The following is an 8,542-nucleotide window of genomic DNA, read 5'->3' as shown; positions in this document are numbered from 1 at the left end:
AAGCCATTACCCCCCCCACACACACACACTTTGAAAGAAAAAACAGAATAAAACAAAACACAAACACAGAAGGAAAAGAAACAAAAAAACAAAACAAAGAAAAAATTTCCACTGCTGGATTTGCAATAAAATAAAACCAACAAGTGGATGGGGTGGGGGGGCATCTAGTCACTTTCTGGGTGAATAATAATTCTATCTAAATCAGGGCTGTCAAACTCATTTTAGTTCAGGGGCCACATTAAGCCAAATTTAATCTGAAATGGGCCGAACCAGTGAAATAATAACATAATAATATATAAATAACGTCAACTCCAAACTTTCTGCTATGTTTTAGAGTGAAAAAAGTAAAATTATGCAATGAAAATGTTTCCATCTACCAACTATCCTTTAAAAGAATGTGAATAACATGAACAAACTGAAATTCTTAAGGAAACTAAGTGCAATTTCAACAATTTTCTGTCTCAGTTTATCATTTACACATGTAAACTACAACTCACAGATCACAGTGGCTCCACAAATACACAAAACATTTAATACAGAGGCAGAATATTGGTGAACTTACACTTCAGATATTTCAAATTTTTCACATTTGTTCAGGTTATTCGTGTTTTTTTGTGAAATGATTGTTTTAGTGTAAATACAGTAAAATGACATAAAAATGTTTACATTTAGAAGAGAAACATTTGGAGTTGTGAGTATTTATGGGTTATTATGATAGTATTTGACTGGTCCGACCCACTGGAGATTAAATTAGTCTGTATGTGGACCTTAAACTAAAATGATTAATATCTTTTGTGTAATTTTTGCATTTCACAAATTAATCCCACAGGCCAGACTGGACTCTTTGACGGGCCGAATTTGGCCCCCGGGCCGCATGTTTGACACCTGTGATCTAAATAATCTAAGAAATATCCAAGCAAATTTAACAAATACTGCAGCTTCAGTAAAATCTAAATTCTAGCTGAATTTATGTGAAATATTTAGCAAATCTAATGATATCTGACAAATATTAAACAAGTTCACATCTACTGTGTTTGTACAATTTGACTGCATTGAGAACTTTGATTAAACTTTTGAACAAAACAGCTAATATTACAGCTTTATTTGGTGTCGCCTGGTTGACATTTATTAAAGTCACCAATTGTCCATATGTTTTACTACAGTACAGTGGGTTAAAGTTCAGAACCCCTGACTTCCCATGGGACTAATCCCCGGCACTAGCGTCTTAAATGAAAATAAGCTAATTGCCAAAATCCTATTTAGCAAAGCTACATAATGCACGGCTGCTCCCTCTATAATACACCAGAGTCCTGCCCTCAGCACCAGTGGATACATTCTTTATCTGCATGAAGATAAAGTGCAGTAAACCTCACTTACACTGAGGTTTTTTATGACCCTTAAATCCCTAAATCTAAATGTTCAGGCTGAGAAAGTGCACTAACACAGGGCCTGTTAACTGCAGGGCTTCCCCTCACTTTAGTCCAATTCTGGACCTGGAGCCCATCCAAACACACACTGCTGTAATCAGCAGAGTGCACCCACCACACATTACAAGTCTAATGAAAATCAATGAGTCTACAGAGTACAACAGCAAATTAAACTGCACTGTACATCACTTGTGTCTGCTGATATTGTGACATAATAAAACTGACAGTATGAAACTAGAGTAAAGGTGAAGGATTTGTCATAAGATAATGTTTATGACACAGTCAGATGTTATTACTTTAACCTTATATCACATTGCAGACAAGCCTGAATAATTAAATGTATGTGTATGTGTGTCTTTTTGCTGGAATATTTATAATAATAATAATAATAATAATAATAATAATAATAATAATAATAATAATAATAATGATAATAATAATAATAATAATAATAGTACATTTTATTTGTATAGTGCTTTTCATACAGCTCAAAGACGCTTTACATGCAGCAGATAAAAACAGAAACCACACATATTAACCCTTTCATGCATTCTGGTCACTACAGTGGACAGTTATTCTCCAACTATTCTCTTGTATATTCATGGGTTTTGTTGTTTTAGTTCCATATCAGCCAACACAGTGGACGCTTATGCATCATCCCATACAGTCAAGCCCGGATTAAGCATATGGGCAACTGAGCAATTGCCCAGGGGCCCGCGACCTCTGAAGGGCCCTGGGTAGCTCAGGCATAATGAAAATATCTGGTTATCTTTTGCTTATAAATGAAACTGTCTTCAAAAAGTGTTCTTAAATAAATACTGGATACTTTGGAAATGGTTTCTTATTTATTTTTTGTGAAAATGGAGGACACTTCCCTCTCTTTCTAATGTAGTGGATCAATTTTAGATTATACTGATGCTAATGTGTTTTGTTTTCATATCATCATATGCAAGTGAGTGGCCTTGACAAGAGGCTATAGTGGTGCACTTGTAGTTCTACGAGCATTTACACATTTGTACATCAAAATGCATTTGATGATAGTTAGATATTGAAGTATGGGGTATATTTACATATATTCCTGGAATTTATTCTGTATTTTGCCAGATTATAGGGATCCTGGGGTTGTGATGATGGGGCCCTTGAATATTGTTGCCCAGGGTACAATGAAGTGTTAATCTGGCCCTGCATACAGTGCATTTCATACCATTACTGTAACTTTGCTGTTCTTGATCAACCTGATCTGCAGTAACATGTGTTAAATCAATTGCTAATTGTTATTAGACTGTAATTAACAGTTTTCTTTATCAAAAAGGATTTTTTATTTTTTTTGCATAGTATTTGCATGAAGTTAGTAATAACTAGTATTAGAGTATGTAAAAATGTGAGAAAACATCAGATTAGCTGCATGAAAAATGTTTTTATTTCCTAGTTTTCATACACTTTCTGATGATGGGTTTTAAATACATGTTGTTGTTTTTTTTTGTTTCAAAAATTAAATGCATGGTGTCCAGCTGAGTTGGCATTTTTGTAACTCCATGAAAAATAGGTTTATAAAAAAAAAAAAAAATCAATCGCATTGTTTTTTTCATGCCTAAACACGAATAAAAAACACTCAGGAAAAAAACTCAACTAAGGTTCTCATAATTCATGCATGAAAGGGTTAAAAACAGATTAAAAGCAGGTGCAAAGGCCGGTATACGAATATAGAACAGTTAAACATTAAACATTAGGATTAAACATTAAAAGCAATCTTAAACAAGTGAGTTTTTAAAAGGGATTTAAAGGTGTTGGGGTCGGAGAGGAGGTGGGAGGGGCTTCCAGAGGGTTGGAGCTGCGATCGACAAAGCTCTGTTCCCTCGTTTCTCTGTGTTAGGGTTAATACCACATAGAAGCCTTTTAAATCATATGAATAACTGGGAACTCCTGTATTTGTAAAGGATTGTGAATGAGCTTAACTGTAGTTAATGACCATCTGCCAGAGCATGTTTATAGAAGTTCTTTGACCCCTTATTAAGCTTTTTTTTTTTCAATTGCAATGTGTTATGTAATTCTGTTCATTAAAATGTTTTCAACTGAAGTGTTTTTTTTTTTTTATTGCTAATTTCCTGTGAGGACATGAAGTGAAAAGGCAAATAATCTAAAACACAGCCATGTCTAATGCATTTGTGTTGCATAACAGACAGAAACTAACAGTGTCTCAATTAGGTTAACTTAACCCTTTCATGCATGAATTATGAGAACTGTAGTCAAGATACGAGTGTTTTTATTCCTCTTTAGGCCTGAAAAAAACAATGCCATTGAATTTTTTTTTTATGACCATATTTTTCATGGAGTTACAAAAATGTCCCCTCAGCTGGACACCATGCCTTTCATTTTTGAAGCAAAGAAACATTTAAAACTCATCATCAGAAAGTGATAAACTGTGTGAAAATTATGAAATATAAAGATTTTTCAAGCAGCTAATCTGATGTTTTCTCACTTTTTACCATACTCTGATACTAGTTATCACTCACTTCATGGAGATAATATGAAAAAAAAATACATTTTTCATTAAGAAAAATATCAGTTACAGTCTAATAACAATTAGCAGTTGATTTCCACTCAAACATGTTAGTGCAGATCAGGTTTATCTAGAACAGCAAAGTGACAGTAATGGTATGAATGTCAGTGTATTATTATGGGATGGTGCAGAAGTGTCCACTGTGTTGGCTGATATGGAACTAAAACAACCAAACCTGTGAATATACAAGAAAACAGCTGGAGAAGAACTGTCCACTGGAGTGACCACTGTGCATGAAAGGGTTAATTACTCTTTTTTTTTTTTTTTTTTTTTACATCTGGTACTAGATTTTTGTAAACAGTAAATAAATACAGCAGTTACTCATAATCTGTAACATAATCTTACTATTCAGATGAAGATTTTAGACAATGGATAATACAAGAATATTCTAAAACACAACACAGTGTTACAGATAAAATGTTTTGGTTTTTTTTTTCATGCTCAAACTCATTGTTTTCTTTGGAAAAAAAGAAAAAAAAAGAAAAATCAGTTTGTATTCATCTCACATTTCAGATATCTGTGCATTTACACCTCCACCAAGTCGGGCTTTTTCTCTGTAAACCAGTTGTTTTGTGTTTTCAAGTTTGTCACTTTTCACACTTAAATACATTCACGGCCAAAAGTTTTGGGAATGACACAAGTTTTATTTTTGCAAAACTGACTGCCATCAGAAGTTCCTTCATTTAAATTATGGCTGAAAGAAATTTGTAAACTCTGTCACTGGAGAGAATCCGGTTGTCATTGTTAAATAAATGACACCAGTTTAAACAGATTTAACATCCCTTTCAACAATATACTGATAAAACTCAGCCTGAATATAATTAGTATTTACGTGGCTCCCCTTGGTGTGATACGTCATAAGTCCTGGGATGGGGGGGGGCGGGGGGGGGGGGGCGGCTGTGCGTGTGCGTGTGTATGTTTGATTTCTACTGTTGTACTTGTGGTTTGTTCACTTTATGTTTATTTTTCAAAATGTGGACAAATTGTAATAATGGATGTTTTTCTGATAATTTCTTACATAAAAAGATTGACATGGTTAAAATTAGCTGCCCAAGGTACATTAGAAAACGATTGGAAGAATAATATAAATTTCAAAGAGTTTTATCAGCAAATAAGTCACACTGAAGCAAATAATCCATTTGTGTCAAACCTAAACTTTGGGCCACAACTGTAGGGAAATACATTTTAAACAGACACTGCCAACATCATGCAGCTAAAAAAAAATAAAAAAAATAGTTAATGTTGATGACATTTGTGCTCAGTTTGTTGAAGTTTTTATTCTAAACATAGACTGTGTTTGTAATGCAACAAAAAGTGAAGTTTTAACGCTGGGTTTTTACTGACCTCTAGTGGTCCCATCTGATAACAGTTTGTAACACTTGGCTTTATCACTTACACTTATTTTATTCTCATGATTGACTTAATATTTTTGGGCTCTCTACATTTCTAATCTATGAGACAGAGTGTCCTTGTGTTTACATTATTTGTGCAGAATTGATCTGATTGTGGTCACTGTCCTGATTTCACATCAGTATCAGTGACAGTTAATTCAGTTGCACTTCCTATAAGGAAAAAAACTCTTCCTATTACAACATTAAACCACATCCTCTGACCCTTTACAGCCATTTCTACACTCACATTTTCTTACCTAATTCAGGAAGCTGGGCTTCAGATGGCGGCAGACGTGATTCATTCATGGCAGAGTGAATCTGGGAACTTTAACAGGGTCAGAAGCTACAGTGTCACATTAAACTGCCTTTGTTGAACTTGTTCATACTAGGATTTGATGATGCTCAGAATATTATTTTTTTGTTTTTGTTTTTTGTATATATGTTTTTTTCTCAATTTTGGACAAGTTCAAAATAAATTGATTCATTCATTCATTCATTCATTCATTCATTCAGACGTATTCAGATATTTCACAGAAGCACTGCGAATTTCACCCAAATATGAGTAAAATGTCTGCTTTCAATATGGTATTACCTGAAAAATGTGCTTAAAGTATAAAACATCATTTTTTGGATTCAGTTTCCTGCTGCTTGAACATATATAGATATAGATATAGATATAGATAGATAGATAGATAGATAGATAGATAGATAGATAGATAGATAGATAGATAGATAGATAGATAGATAGATAGATAGATAGATAGATAGATAGATAGATAGATAGATAGATAGATAGATAGATAGATAGATAGATAGATAGATAGATAGATAGATACACACACATATACATATACAGACACATTCACATATACATATACATGTACATATACATATATACATACACATATACAGACACACACATATACATACACACATATACATGTACATATACATATATACATATACACACACATATATACACACATACATATACATGTACATATACATACACATATATAGACACACACATATACATATACATACACATATACATATACAGACACATACACATATACATATACATGTACATATACATACACACATACACATATACACATACATACACATATACATGTACATATACATACACACATATACATATACACACACATACACATTCACATATACACACATACACACACACATATATATATACATACATATACATGTACATATACATACACATATACAGACACACACATATACAGACACATACACATATACATATACATGTACATATACATACACACATACACATACACATATACATATACATACACATATACATGTACATATACATATACACATATACATATACACACACACATACACATATACATGTACATATACATACACATATACAGACACACACATATACATATACTTGTACATATACATATACATACACATATACTTGTACATATACATATACATATACATACACATATACATGTACATATACATATACATATACATATACATATACATATACATATACATATACATGTACATATACATACACGTATACATATACATATACATGGCCTCTGAAGCTATAAGATCTCTCACATAAATGAATGTGAATCCTTTCATCTTTCCACCCCTCTGCTGCTTTGAGCAGGTTACCTGCAGCCAGTGTTTCTCATTTTGAAAGATTTTCTCTTCTTTTTCTGTCAATGTCAGTAACATATTGATTCTTCTCATATATTAGACAGCCATCTGGGAGGAAGCAAGTCTCAGTTTCAACTGTGAACAGAAGACTTCCAGTTGCATATTTGATGGGTCCAGTTGCAGCTAAAGCCATTGGTGAAACTTCAGAATCAGAAAAAGAGGCTTTCCTGGGCCACGAAACAGCACCAGTGGAACTACTGAAGACTACTGAAGACTGGGAGAAGGGCTGATGGACTGATCAAACCTGACACTGTTCAGTCTGCTGTTCCTAGTGTAAACTCATCTGTTCAGTCTGTTCCCAGTGTAAACTCATCTGTTCAGTCTGTTCCCAGTGTAAACTCATCTGTTCAGTCTGCTGTTCCTAGTGTAAACTCATCTGTTCAGTCTGCTGTTCCCAGTGTAAACTCATCTGTTCAGTCTGTTCCCGGTGTAAACTCATCTGTTCAGTCTGCTGTTCCCAGTGTAAACTCATCTGTTCAGTCTGCTGTTCCCAGTGTAAACTCATCTGTTCAGTCTGTTCCCAGTGTAAACTCATCTGCTCAGTCTGTTCCCGGTGTAAACTCATCTGTTCAGTCTGTTCCCAGTGTAAACTCATCTGTTCAGTCTGTTCCCAGTGTAAACTCATCTGTTCAGTCTGCTGTTCCCAGTGTAAACTCATCTGTTCAGTCTGTTCCCAGTGTAAACTCATCTGTTCAGTCTGTTCCCAGTGTAAACTCATCTGTTCAGTCTGCTGTTCCCAGTGTAAACTCATCTGTTCAGTCTGTTCCCAGTGTAAACTCATCTGTTCAGTCTGTTCCCAGTGTAAACTCATCTGTTCAGTCTGCTGTTCCCAGTGTAAACTCATCTGTTCAGTCTGTTCCCGGTGTAAACTCATCTGTTCAGTCTGTTCCCAGTGTAAACTCATCTGTTCAGTCTGCTGTTCCCAGTGTAAACTCATCTGTTCAGTCTGCTGTTCCCAGTGTAAACTCTTCCTCTCTTCCTCCTCCTCTCTTCTCTCTCCTTTCAGCTGTTGTCCTGTCAGTCTCCTCTCACTCCAGCTGTTTTCTGTCATAAACTTGTCTTCTGATTCTGTTGTGTCTTTGTTTCTTCCAGACCTCTTCCTGTCTGCATTTCCAGTCCAGTTTCTGAGTACCTTTGGATGCTGAAGGAAACTGAACTTCCTGACTCCTGGACTTTCTTGGACATTTCTCCGGAGGACACACCTCCATTTTTCACTCTTCTGATGCTCTGTCTCTCTTCTCTGGTTCATTCCTTTTCCTCTTTTCCATTTTTATAGTAACACACTCCTTTCTTCAGTCCAATCCTGTTCCAATAATGCTCCATGGGTATGGTACCACAGTGTGTTCCACACTCCTTTTATGCAGACACAGGGGGTTGAAGGAATTCACAAGTGTTGGGACACCAGGAGGAATTGAACCACCAACTTTCCAGAC

This window comes from Sphaeramia orbicularis, chromosome 17 (assembly GCF_902148855.1).
Source record: "Sphaeramia orbicularis chromosome 17, fSphaOr1.1, whole genome shotgun sequence".
NCBI classification, from domain to species: domain Eukaryota; kingdom Metazoa; phylum Chordata; class Actinopteri; order Kurtiformes; family Apogonidae; genus Sphaeramia; species Sphaeramia orbicularis.
This window is presented reverse-complemented; position numbering follows the sequence as displayed.